Raw genomic sequence first — 10950 nt, forward strand, 5'->3', positions numbered from 1 at the left:
AATCGAATTTTAAAGGAAAAAAAAGGGAAGGGATGCAACACGAGGACTACCCAGGGGGTCACCCATCCTAGTACAACTCTCGCCCAAGCACGCTTAACTTCGGAGTTCTGATGGGATCCTGTGCGTTAGTGCTAGTATGATCGCATCCGTTGTTGTCAACACTCCAAATTCTATTAAGCCTCTTCCTCCTGCGCCGCCCGTCACTCCCCGCACGCGCGCCCCCTTTCTCGTTTCTGGCAAGAGGAAAAATAAAAAGATTCGCCGATCGAACCGGCAAAATTAAACCTAATTTTAAAGGAAAAAAAAAGAAGAGATGTACCACGAAGACTTACCAGGGGGTCACCCATCCTAGTACTACTCTCGCCCAAGCACGCTTAAATTCGGAGTTCTAATGGGATCCGGTGCGTTAGTGCTGATATGATCTCATCCGTCATTCTCAGCACTCCAAATTCTATTAAGCCTCTTTCTCCTGCGCCGTTCGTCACACCCCGCACGCGCGCCCTCGCGCCTCGTCCCCTTTCTCGTTTCTGTCAAGAGGAAAAACAAAATGATTTGTCGATCGAACCGACAAAATTAAACCGAATTTTAAAGGAAAAAAAAAGGAAGGGATGCAACACGATGACTTCCCAGTGGGTCACCAATCCTAGTGCTACTCTAGTCGAAGCACGTTTAACTTCGGAGTTCTGATGGGATCCGATGCGTTAATGCTGGTATGAGCGCATCCGTCATTACCAGCACTCCAAATTCAATTAAGCCTCTATCTCCTAGGCCGCCCGTCACACCTCGCACGCGCACCTCCGCGTCTCGCCCCCTTTCTCATTTTCGTATAGAGGAAAAATAAAAAGATTCGCTGATTGAACCGGCAAAATTAAACAGAATTTAAAAGGAAAAAAAAAGAAGGGATGCAACACGAGGACTTCCAAGGGGGTCACCCATCCTAGTACTACTCTCGCCCAAGCACGGTTAACTTCGGAAATTTGATGGGATCCGGTGCATTAGTGCTGGTATGATCGCATCCGTCATTCTCAGTACTCTAAATTCTATTAAACCTCTTTCTCCTGCGCAGCCCGTCACACCCTGCACGTTTCGCCCCCTTTCTCGTTTCCGGCAATAGGAAAAACAAAATGATTCTCCGATCGAACCAGCAAAATTTAACGTAATTTTAAAGTAAAAAAAAGGGAATGGATGCAACACGAGGACTTCCAAGAGGGTCACCCATCCTAGTACTACTTTCGCACAAGGACACATAACTTCGGAGTTATGATGGAATCCGGCGCGTTAGTGCTGGTATGATCGCATCCGTCATTCCCGGCACTGTAAATTCTATTAATCCTCTTTCTCCTAGGCCGCCCGTCACACCCCGCACGCGCGCCCCCACGCCTCACCCCCTTTCTGCGTTCTACCAAGAGGAAAAACAAAAAGATTCGCCGATCGATCCGACAAAATTAAACCGAATTTTAAAGGAAAAAAAAATAAAGGAATGCAACACGAGGACTTCCCAGGGGGTCACCCATCCTAGTAGTACTCTCGCCCATGCACGCTTAACTTTGAAGTTCTGATGGGATCCGGTGCGTTAGTGCTGGTATGATCGCATCCATCATTCTCAGCACTCCAAGTTCTATTAAACCTCTTTCTCCTGCGCCGCCCGTCACACCCCGCACGCGAGCCCCCGTTCTCGTTTCCGGCCAGAGGAAAAACAAAATGATTCTCCGATCAAACCGGCAAAATTAAACGGAATTTTAAAGGAAAAAAAAGGGAAGGGATGCAACACAAGGACTTCCAAGGGGATCACCCATCCTAGTATTACTTTCGCCCAAGCACGCATAACTTCGGAGCTCTGATGGAATCCGGTGCGTTAGTGCTGGTATGATCGCATCCGTCATTCACGGCGCTCTAAATTCTATTAAGCCTCTTTCTCCTACGTCGCCCGTCACACCCCGCACGCGCTCCCCCGTGCCTCGCCCTCTTTCTGGGTTCCGCCAAGAAGAAAAACAAAAAGATTCGCCGATCGATCCGGTAAAATTAAACTGAATTTTATAGGAAGAAAAAATGAAGGAATGCAACACGAGGACTTCCCAGGGGGTCACCCATCCTAGTACTACTCTCGCCCATGCACGCTTAATGTTGATGTTCTGATGGGATCCGGTGCGTTAGTGCTGGTATGATCGAATCCGATATTACCAGCACAGCAAATTCTATTAAGCCACTTTCTCCTGTGCCGCCCGTCACACCCCGGACGCGCGCCCCTGCGCGTCGCCCCCTTTCTCGTTTCCATCAAGAGGAAAAACAAATGGATTCGCCGATCAAACAGGCAAAATTAAACCAAATTTTAACGTAAAAAAAAATAGGAAGGGATGCAACACGAGGACTTCCCAGGGGGTCACCAATCCTAGTACTACTCTCGCCCAAGCAAGCTTAACTTCGGAGTTCTGATGGGATCCGGTGCGTTAGTGCTGGTATGAACGCATCCGTTATTCTTAAAACTCCAAATTCTATTAAACCTCCTTCTCTTGCGCCGCCCGTCACACCCCGCACGCACGCCCCCGCGCCTCGCCCCCATTCTCCTTTTCGCCAAGCAGAAAAACAAACAGACTCGCCGATGGAACCGAAAAAATTACACCAAATTTTAAAGGAAAAAAAAAGGAATGGATGCAACAAGAGGATTTTCAGTGGTTCTCCAATCCTAGTACTACTCTCGCCCAAGCACGCTTAACTTCGAAGTTCTGATGGGATCCGGTGCGTTAGTGCTGGTATGATCGCATTCGTCATTTCCAGCACTCCAAATTCTATTAAGCCTCTTTCTCCAACGCCGCCCGTCACACCCTGCAAGCGCACCCCCGCGCCTCGCCCGCTTTCTCGTTTCCGTCAAAAGGAAAAACAAAAGGATTAGCCGATCGAACTGGCAAAATTAAGCCGAATTTTCAATGAAAAAAAAATAGGAAGGGATGCAACACGAGGACTTCCCAGGGGATCACCCATCTTAGTACTACTCTCGCCAAAAAACGCTTAACTTTGAAGTTCTGATGGGATCCGGTGCGTTAGTGCTGGTATGATCGCACCCGTCATTCTCAGCACTCCAAATTCTATTAATCCTCTTTTTCCTGCGCCGCCCGTTACACCCTGCGCGCGTGCCCCCTTTCTCATTTCCGGCAAGAGAAAAAACAAAATGATTCGCCGATCGAACCGGCAAAATTAAACGAAATTTTAAAGGAAAAAAAAGAGAAGGGATGCAACACGAGGACTTCCCAGGGGGTCACCCATCCTAGAACTACTTTCACCCAAGCACGCATAACTTCGGAGTTCTGATGGAATCCGGTGCGTTAGTGCTGGTTTGATCGCATCCATCATTCCCGGCACTCCAAATTCTATTAAGCCTCTTTCTCCTACGCCGCCCGTCACACCCCGCACGCGCGCCCCCGTGCCTCGCCCCCTTTCTGGGTTCCGCCAAGAGGAAAAACAAAGAGATTCGCCGATCGATCCGGCAAAATTAAACCGAATTTTAAAGGAAAAAATAAGAAAGGGATGTAACACGAGGACTTCCTAGGGGGTCACCTATACTGGTACTACTCTCGCCCAAGCACGCTTAACATCGGAGTTCTAATAGGATCCGGTGCGTTAGTGCTGGTACGATCGCATCCGTCAATCCCAGCACTCTAAATTCTCTTAAGCCTCTTTTTCCTGATCCGCCCGTCACTCCCCGCAAGCGTGCCCCCGCGACTCGCCCCATTTCTCCTTTCCGTCTAGAGGAAAAACAAAAAGATTCGCAGATCAAACCGGCAAAATTAAACCAAATTTTAAAGGGAAAAAAAAGAAAGGGATGCAACACGAATACTTCCCTTAGGGTCACCCATCCTAGTACTACTCTCGCCCAAGCACGCTTCACTTCAAAGTTCTGATGGGATCCGGTGCGTTAGTGCTGGTATGATCGCATCCATCATTCCCAGCAATCCAAATTCTATTTAGCCTCTTTCTCCTGCGCCGTCCGTCACACCCCGCACGCACGCCCCCGCGCCTCGCCCACTTTCTCGTTTCCGTCAAGAGGAAAAACAAAAAGATTCCCACATCGAAACCACAAAATTAAACCGAATTTTAAAGGAAAAAAAAAGAAAGGGATGCAACACGATGACTTCCCAGTGGGTCACCAATCCTAGTGCTACTCTAGTCGAAACACTTATAACTTCGGAGTTCTGATGGGATCCGGTGCGTAAGTGCTGGTATGATCGCATCCGTCATTCTCAGCACTCCAAATTCTATTAAGCCTCTTTCTCCTGCGCCGCCCGTCAAACTCGCACGTGCGCCCCCGTGCCTCGCCCCTTTTCTCGTTTCCGCCAAGTGGAAAAACGAAAAGATTTGCCGATCGAACCGGCAAAATTAAACCGAATTTTAAAGGAAAAAAATAAATTAAGGGATACAACACGAGGACTCCTCAGGTAGTCAACCATCCTATTACTACTCTCTCACAAGCACGCTTAACTTCGGAGTTCTAATGGGGTCCGGTGCATTAGTGTTGGTATCATCGCATCCGTCATTCCCAGCACTCAAAATTCTATCAAGCCTCTTTTTCCTGCACCGCCCGTCACAAAAAGATTCGCCGATCGAACTTGCAAAATTAAACTGAATTTTAAAGGGAAAAAAAAGAAGGGATGCAACCCGAAGACTTCACAGGGGGTCACACACCCTAGTCTTACTCTCGCCCAAGCACGCTTAACTTCGAAGCTCTGATGGGATCCGATGCGTTAGTGCTGGTATAATCGCATCCGTCATTCTCAGCACTACAAATTCTATTAAGCCTCTTTCTACTGCGCCGCCCGTCACACCCCCGTGCGCGCCCCCGTGACACGCCCCCTTTCTCGTCTCCGCCAAGAGGAAAAACAAAAAGATTCTCCGATCGAACCGGCAAAATTAAACCAAATTTTAAAGGATAAAATAAGGAAGGGATGTATCACGAGGACTTCCCAGGGGGTCACCTATCCTAGTACTACTATCGTCCAAGCTTGGTTAACTTCGGAGTTCTAATAGGATCCGGTGCGTTAGTGCTGGTATGTTCGCATCCGTCATTCCCAGCACTCCAAATTCTATTAAGCCTCTTTCTCCAGCGCCGCCCGTCACACCCCGCACGCGCGCCACCGCACCTATCCCCTTTTCTCATTTCCGTCAAGAGGAAAAACAAAAAGATTCGCCGATTGAACAGGTAAAATTTAACCGAATTTTAAATGGAAAAAAAAGGATAGGATGCAACACGACAACATCCTAGGGGGTCACCCATCCTAGTACTACTCTCGCTCACGCACGCTAAACTTCAGAGTTCTGAAGGGATCCGGTGCGTTAATGCTGGAATAATCGCATCCGTCATTCTCAACACTCCAAATTCTATTAAGCCTCTTTCTCCTGCGCTGCCCGTCACACCCTGCACGCGCGCCCCCGCGCCTCGACCTCTTTCTCGTTTCCGCCAAGTGGGAAAACAAAAAGATTTGCCGATCGAACAGGCAAAATGAAAGCGAATTTTAAAGGGAAAAAAAGGAAGGGATGCAACATAAGGACTTCCAGGGGGTCACCGATCCTAATACTACTCTCCCCCTAGCACGCTTCACTTCGGAGTTCTGATGGGATCCGGTGCGTTAGTGCTGGAATGATCGCATCCATCAATCCAGCACTCCAAATTCTATTAAGGCTCTTTCTCCTGCGCCGCCCGTCACACCCCGCACGCGCGCCCCCGTGCCTTGCCCCTTTTCTCGTCTTCACCAAGAGAAAAAAACAAAATGATTCTCCGATCGAACCGCCACATTAAACCGAATTTTAAAGGAAAAAGAAAAGGAAGGGCTGCAACACTAGGACTTCAGAGGGGGTCCCCCATCCTAGTACTAGTCTCGCCCAAGCACGCTTAACTTCGGAGTTCTGATGGGATTTGGTGCGTTTGTGGTTGTATGATCGCATCCGTCATTCCCAACACTCCAAATTCTACAAAGCCTCTTTCTCCTGCGCCGTCCGTCACACCACGCACGCGCGCCCCGTCTCCTCACCCCCTTTCTCGTTTCTGCCAAGAGGAAAAACAAAAAGATTTTCCAATCGAACCGGCAAAATTAAACCAAATTTTAAACGAAAAAAAAGGAAGGAATGCAACACGAGGACTTCCTAAGGGGGTCACCGATCCTAGTACTACTTTCGCCTGAGCACGCTTAACTACAGAGTTCTGATGGGATTCGGTGCGTTAGTTCTGGTATGAACGCATCCGTAATTCCAAGCACTCCAAATTCTACTAAGCCTCTTTCTCCTGCGCCGCCCGTCATACCCCGCACGCGCGCCCCCGCGCCTCACCCCCCTTCTCGTTTACTCCAAGAGGAAAAACAAAAAGATTCGCCGATCGAACCGGTAAAATTAAACAGAATTTTAAAGGAAAAAAAAGGAACGGATGCAACACGAGGACTTCCCAAGGTGTCACCCATCCTAGTACTATTCTCACCCAAGCACGCTTAACTTCGGAGTTCGGTTGGGATCCGGTGCGTTAGTGCTGCTATGATCGCATCCGTCATTCTCCGAACTCCAAATTCTATTAAGCCTCTTTCTCCTGCGCCGCCCGTCACACCCCGCACGCACGCCCCCGCGCCTCGCCCCCTTTCTCGTTTCTGCCAAGAGGAAAAACAAAAAGATACGCCGATCGAACCGGCAAAATTAAACCGAATTTTAAAGGGAAAATAAAAGGAAGGGATGCAACACGAGGACTTCCCAAGGGTCGCCCATCCTAGTACTACTCTCGCCCAAGCACGCTTCACTTCGGTGTTCTGATGGGATCCGGTGCGTTAGTGCTGGTATGATCGCATCCGTCATTCTCAGCACTACAAATTCTATTAAGCTTCTTTCTCCTGCGCTGCCCGTTACACCCAAGCACGCATAACTTAAGAGTTCTGATCGGTATCGGTGCGTTAGTGCTGGTATGAACGCATCCATCATTCCCAGCACTCCAAATTCTATTAAGCCTCTTTCTCCTGCGCCGCCCATCACACCCTGCACGCACGCCCCCGCGCCTCGCTCTCTTTCTCGTTTTCGCCAATAGAAAAAACAAAAAGATTCGCCGATCAAACCGGCAAAATTAAACCGAATTTTAAACGAAAAAAAAAAAGGAATGCAACACGAGGACTTCCCAGGGGGCTCACCGATCATAGCACTACTCTCGCCTGAGCACGCTTAACTACAGAATTCTGATGGGATTCGGTGCGTTAGTTCTGGTATGATCGCATCCGTCATTTTCAGCCCTCCAAATTCTATTAAGCCTCTTTCTCCTGCGCCACCTGTCACACACCGCACGCGCGCCCCCGCACATCGCCCCCTTTCTCGTTTCCGCCAACAGGAAAAACAAAAAGATTCTCCGATCGAACCGGCAAAACTAAACTGAATTTTAAAGGAAAAAAAAGGGATGCAACACGAGGAATTCCCAGGGAGTCACCCATCCCAGTACTACTCTCGCCAATGCACGCTTAACTTCGAAGTTCTAATGGGATCCGGTGCGTTAGTGCTGGTATGATCGCATCCGTCATTCCCGGCACTCCAAATACTATTAATCCTCTTTCTCCTACGCTGCCCGTTACGCCCCGCACGCGCGCCATCGCTCCTCGCCTCCGTTCACATTTCCGTCAAGAGGAAAAACAAAAAGATTCCTTGATCAAACCGGTAAAATTAAACCTAATTTTAAAGGAAAAAAAAAGGAAGGAATGCAACACGAGGACTTCCCAGAGGGTTACCCATCCTAGTACTACTCTCACCAATGCACGCTTAACTTCGGAGTTCTGATGGGATCCGGTGCGTTAGTGCTGGTATGATCGCATCCGTCATTTCCAGCACTCCAAATTCTATTAATCCTCTTTCCCCTACGCCGCCCGTTACTCGGCGCACGCGCGCTATCTCGCCTCGCCCCCGTTCTCGTTTCCGTAAAGAAGAAAAACAAAAAGATTCCTCGATCGAAATGGCAAAATTAAACCGAATTTTAAAGGAAAAAAAAAAGGAATGCAACACGAGGACTTCCCAGAGGGGTCACCGATCCTAGTACTACTCTCGCCTGAGCACGCATAACTACATAGTTCTGATGGGATTCGGTGCATCAGTTCTGGTATGATCGCATCCGTCATTCCCAGCACTCATAATTCTATTAAGCCTCTTTCACCTGCGCCACCCATCTCACCCCGCAAGCGCGCCCCCGCGCATCGCCCCCTTTCTCGTTTCCGCCAAGAGAAAAAACAAAAAGATTCGCCGATCGAATCGGCAAAATTAAACCGAATTTATAATAAAAAAAAAGGAAGGGATGCAACACAAGGACTTCCCAAAGGGTCACTGATCCTAGTACTACTCTCGCCTGAGCACGCTTAACTTCATAGTTCTGATGGGATTCTGTGCGTTAGTGCTGGTTTGATCGCATCAATCATTCCCAGCATTCCAAATTCTATTAAGCCTCTTTCGCCTGCGCCGCTTGTCAAACCCCGCACGCGCGCCCCTGCGCATCGCCCTTTTTCACGTTTCCATCAAGGGAAAAAACAAAAAGATTCGCCTATCGAACCGGTAAAATTAAATCGAATTTTAAAAGAAAAAAAAAAGGGATGCAACACGAGGACTTCCCAGGGGGTCACCAATCCTAGTACTACTCTCGCCCAAGAACGCTTAATTTCGGAGTTCTGATGGATCCGGTGCGTTATGCTGGTATGATAGCATCCGACATTCCCAGCACTCCAAATTCTATTATGCCTCTTCCTCCTGCGCCGCCAGTCACACCCCGCACGCAAGCCCCCGCGCCTCGCCCTCTTTCTCGTTTCCCCCAAGAGAAAAATAAAAAGATTCACCAATAGAACCGGCAAAATTAAATCGAATTTTAAACGAAAATAAAAGGAAGGGATGCATCACGAGGACTTCTCAGGGGGTCACCCATCCTAGTACTACTCTCACCCAAGAACGCTTAGCTTCGGAGTTCTGATGGGATCCGGTGCGTTAGTGCTGGTATGATGGCATCCGTCATTCCTAGCACTCCAAATTCTATTAAGCCTCCTTCTCCTGCGCCGCTCGTCACACCCCGCACGCGGGCATTTGCGCCTCGCCTCCTTTCTTGTTTCCGCCAAGAGGAAACACAAAAAGATTCGCCGATCGAACCTGCAAAATTAAACCGAATTATAGAGGAAAAAAAAAAGGTAGGGATGCAACACGAGGACTGGTATGATCGCAACCGTCATTCTCAGAACTCCAAATTCTATTAAGCCTTTTTATCCTGCGCCGCACGTCACACCCCGCACGCACGCCCCCGTGCTTCGCCCCCTTTCTCGTTTCCGCAAGGAGGAAAAACAAAGAGATTCGCCGATCGAACCGTCAAAATTAAACCGAATTTTAAAGGAAAAAAAAAGGGATGCAGCACGAGGACTTCTCAGGGGGTCACCCATCTTAGTACTACTCTCGCCCAAGCACGCTAAACATCAGGGTTCTGATGGGATCCGGTACGCCATCCATCATTCCTAACACTCCAAATTGTATTAAACCTCTTTCTCCTGCGCCGCCCGTCACACCCCGCACGCGGGTCTCCGCGCCTCGCCCCCTTTCTTATTTCCGCCAAGAGAAAAAACAAAAAGATTCACCGATCGAACCGGCAAAATTAAACTGAATTTTAAAGGAAAAAAAAAAAGAAAAGGATCTAACACGAGGACTTCCCAGGGGGTTACCCATCCTAGTACTACTCTCGCCCAAGCACGCTTGACTTCGGAGTTCTGATGGGATCTGATGCGTTAGTGCTGGTATGATCGCATCCGACATTCCCAGCACTCCAAATTCTACTATACCTCTTTCTCCTTCGCCGCCCATCACACCCCGCACGGGCGCCCCTGCGCCTTTCCCTCTTTCTCGTTTCCACCAATAGGAAAAACAAAAAGATTCACCGATCGAACCGGCAAAATTAAACCGAATTTTAAAGGAGAAAAAAGAGGAAGAGATGGAACACGAGGACTTTCCAGGGGGTCACCCATCCTAGTACTACTCTCGCCACAGCACGCTTAACTTCAGAGTTCTAATGAGACCCGGTGCGTTAGTGCTGGAATGATCGCATCCGTCATTCTTAGCACTCCAAATTCTATTAAGCCTCTTTCTCCTGCGCCGCCCGTCACACTTTGCACGCGCGCCCCCGTGCCTCGCCCCCTTTCTCGTTTACCTCAAGAGGAAAAACAAAAAGATTCGCCGATAGAATCGAAAAATTAAACCAAATTTTAAAGGATATGAAAAAGGAAGGGATGCATCACGAGGACTTTCCAAGGGGTCACCCATCCTAGTAGAACTCTCGCCCAAGCACGCTTAACTTCAGAGTGCTGATGGGATCCGATGCGTTAGTGTAGGTATGATCGCATCCGTCATTATCAGCACTCCAAATTCTATTAAGCCTCTTTCTCCTGCGCCTCCCGTCACACCCCGCACGTGCGCCCCCGCGCCACTCCCCCTTTCTCATTTCCGTCAAGTGGAAAAACAAAAAGATTAACCGATAGAACTAGCAAAATTAAACCGAATTTTAAAAGAAAAAAAAGGAACGGATGTAACACGAGGACTTCCTAGGGGGTCATCCATACTACTACTACTCTCGCTCAAGCACTCTAAATTTTATTAAGCCCCTTTCTCCTGCGCCGCCCGACACACCCCGCACGCGCGCCCCCGTGCTTCGCCCCTTTTCTCGTTTCCGTCAAGTGGAAAAACAAAACGATTCGCCGATCGAACAGGCAAAATTAAACCAAATTTTAAAGGAAAAAAAATGAAGGGATGCAACATGAGGACTTACGAGGGGATCACCCATCCTAGTACTACTCTCGCCCAAGCACGCTTTACTTCGGAGTTCTGATGGGATCCGGTGCGTTAGTGCTGGTATGATCGCATTCATCATTTCCAGCACTCCAAATTCTATTAAGCCTCTTTCTCCTGCGCCGCCCGTCACACCCCGCACGC

General features: G+C 48.8%; 19 non-coding genes and 16 pseudogenes across 19 annotated transcripts; all 35 read right to left on the bottom strand.

Moving 5' to 3' along the window:
- Positions 1-29: 29 nt before the first annotated feature.
- Positions 30-148, bottom strand: LOC124886206. Its single transcript, XR_007043292.1, has one exon. It is a non-coding gene; the product is annotated as a 5S ribosomal RNA (ribosomal RNA).
- Positions 149-310: 162 nt separating this feature from the next.
- Positions 311-429, bottom strand: LOC124886052. Its single transcript, XR_007043201.1, has one exon. It is a non-coding gene; the product is annotated as a 5S ribosomal RNA (ribosomal RNA).
- A 176-nt stretch (positions 430-605) lies between these two features.
- LOC124886122 lies at positions 606-724 on the bottom strand (annotated as a pseudogene).
- Positions 725-899: 175 nt separating this feature from the next.
- LOC124885929 lies at positions 900-1018 on the bottom strand. The gene has a single exon (XR_007043079.1). It is a non-coding gene; the product is annotated as a 5S ribosomal RNA (ribosomal RNA).
- Positions 1019-1182: 164 nt separating this feature from the next.
- Positions 1183-1301, bottom strand: LOC124886094 (annotated as a pseudogene).
- Positions 1302-1477: 176 nt separating this feature from the next.
- Positions 1478-1596, bottom strand: LOC124886140. The gene has a single exon (XR_007043229.1). It is a non-coding gene; the product is annotated as a 5S ribosomal RNA (ribosomal RNA).
- Positions 1597-1759: 163 nt separating this feature from the next.
- On the bottom strand, positions 1760-1878 carry LOC124886036. Its single transcript, XR_007043185.1, has one exon. It is a non-coding gene; the product is annotated as a 5S ribosomal RNA (ribosomal RNA).
- Positions 1879-2054: 176 nt separating this feature from the next.
- Positions 2055-2173, bottom strand: LOC124886050. The gene has a single exon (XR_007043199.1). It is a non-coding gene; the product is annotated as a 5S ribosomal RNA (ribosomal RNA).
- Positions 2174-2351: 178 nt separating this feature from the next.
- On the bottom strand, positions 2352-2470 carry LOC124886151. Its single transcript, XR_007043239.1, has one exon. It is a non-coding gene; the product is annotated as a 5S ribosomal RNA (ribosomal RNA).
- A 176-nt stretch (positions 2471-2646) lies between these two features.
- On the bottom strand, positions 2647-2764 carry LOC124886090 (annotated as a pseudogene).
- Positions 2765-2942: 178 nt separating this feature from the next.
- On the bottom strand, positions 2943-3061 carry LOC124886022. Its single transcript, XR_007043172.1, has one exon. It is a non-coding gene; the product is annotated as a 5S ribosomal RNA (ribosomal RNA).
- Positions 3062-3224: 163 nt separating this feature from the next.
- On the bottom strand, positions 3225-3343 carry LOC124885990. The gene has a single exon (XR_007043140.1). It is a non-coding gene; the product is annotated as a 5S ribosomal RNA (ribosomal RNA).
- A 176-nt stretch (positions 3344-3519) lies between these two features.
- Positions 3520-3638, bottom strand: LOC124886021. Its single transcript, XR_007043171.1, has one exon. It is a non-coding gene; the product is annotated as a 5S ribosomal RNA (ribosomal RNA).
- Positions 3639-3814: 176 nt separating this feature from the next.
- LOC124885942 lies at positions 3815-3933 on the bottom strand. Its single transcript, XR_007043092.1, has one exon. It is a non-coding gene; the product is annotated as a 5S ribosomal RNA (ribosomal RNA).
- Positions 3934-4109: 176 nt separating this feature from the next.
- LOC124886125 lies at positions 4110-4228 on the bottom strand (annotated as a pseudogene).
- A 177-nt stretch (positions 4229-4405) lies between these two features.
- On the bottom strand, positions 4406-4524 carry LOC124886123 (annotated as a pseudogene).
- Positions 4525-4640: 116 nt separating this feature from the next.
- Positions 4641-4759, bottom strand: LOC124886106 (annotated as a pseudogene).
- Positions 4760-4934: 175 nt separating this feature from the next.
- Positions 4935-5053, bottom strand: LOC124886112 (annotated as a pseudogene).
- Positions 5054-5229: 176 nt separating this feature from the next.
- LOC124886104 lies at positions 5230-5348 on the bottom strand (annotated as a pseudogene).
- Positions 5349-5523: 175 nt separating this feature from the next.
- Positions 5524-5641, bottom strand: LOC124886013. Its single transcript, XR_007043163.1, has one exon. It is a non-coding gene; the product is annotated as a 5S ribosomal RNA (ribosomal RNA).
- A 176-nt stretch (positions 5642-5817) lies between these two features.
- Positions 5818-5936, bottom strand: LOC124886107 (annotated as a pseudogene).
- Positions 5937-6111: 175 nt separating this feature from the next.
- Positions 6112-6231, bottom strand: LOC124886120 (annotated as a pseudogene).
- Positions 6232-6406: 175 nt separating this feature from the next.
- On the bottom strand, positions 6407-6525 carry LOC124885992. The gene has a single exon (XR_007043142.1). It is a non-coding gene; the product is annotated as a 5S ribosomal RNA (ribosomal RNA).
- Positions 6526-6702: 177 nt separating this feature from the next.
- On the bottom strand, positions 6703-6820 carry LOC124886305. The gene has a single exon (XR_007043392.1). It is a non-coding gene; the product is annotated as a 5S ribosomal RNA (ribosomal RNA).
- Positions 6821-7117: 297 nt separating this feature from the next.
- On the bottom strand, positions 7118-7237 carry LOC124886127 (annotated as a pseudogene).
- A 171-nt stretch (positions 7238-7408) lies between these two features.
- Positions 7409-7527, bottom strand: LOC124886347. Its single transcript, XR_007043433.1, has one exon. It is a non-coding gene; the product is annotated as a 5S ribosomal RNA (ribosomal RNA).
- A 176-nt stretch (positions 7528-7703) lies between these two features.
- Positions 7704-7822, bottom strand: LOC124886262. Its single transcript, XR_007043348.1, has one exon. It is a non-coding gene; the product is annotated as a 5S ribosomal RNA (ribosomal RNA).
- A 173-nt stretch (positions 7823-7995) lies between these two features.
- Positions 7996-8115, bottom strand: LOC124886115 (annotated as a pseudogene).
- Positions 8116-8290: 175 nt separating this feature from the next.
- Positions 8291-8409, bottom strand: LOC124886117 (annotated as a pseudogene).
- Positions 8410-8582: 173 nt separating this feature from the next.
- LOC124886102 lies at positions 8583-8699 on the bottom strand (annotated as a pseudogene).
- Positions 8700-8874: 175 nt separating this feature from the next.
- LOC124885945 lies at positions 8875-8993 on the bottom strand. The gene has a single exon (XR_007043095.1). It is a non-coding gene; the product is annotated as a 5S ribosomal RNA (ribosomal RNA).
- A 663-nt stretch (positions 8994-9656) lies between these two features.
- Positions 9657-9775, bottom strand: LOC124885984. Its single transcript, XR_007043134.1, has one exon. It is a non-coding gene; the product is annotated as a 5S ribosomal RNA (ribosomal RNA).
- Positions 9776-9952: 177 nt separating this feature from the next.
- On the bottom strand, positions 9953-10071 carry LOC124886071 (annotated as a pseudogene).
- A 176-nt stretch (positions 10072-10247) lies between these two features.
- Positions 10248-10366, bottom strand: LOC124886072 (annotated as a pseudogene).
- A 398-nt stretch (positions 10367-10764) lies between these two features.
- Positions 10765-10883, bottom strand: LOC124885989. The gene has a single exon (XR_007043139.1). It is a non-coding gene; the product is annotated as a 5S ribosomal RNA (ribosomal RNA).
- Between the last annotated feature and the right edge of the window lie 67 nt (positions 10884-10950).

This window comes from Capsicum annuum, chromosome 7, assembly GCF_002878395.1.
Source record: "Capsicum annuum cultivar UCD-10X-F1 chromosome 7, UCD10Xv1.1, whole genome shotgun sequence".
NCBI lineage: Eukaryota > Viridiplantae > Streptophyta > Magnoliopsida > Solanales > Solanaceae > Capsicum > Capsicum annuum.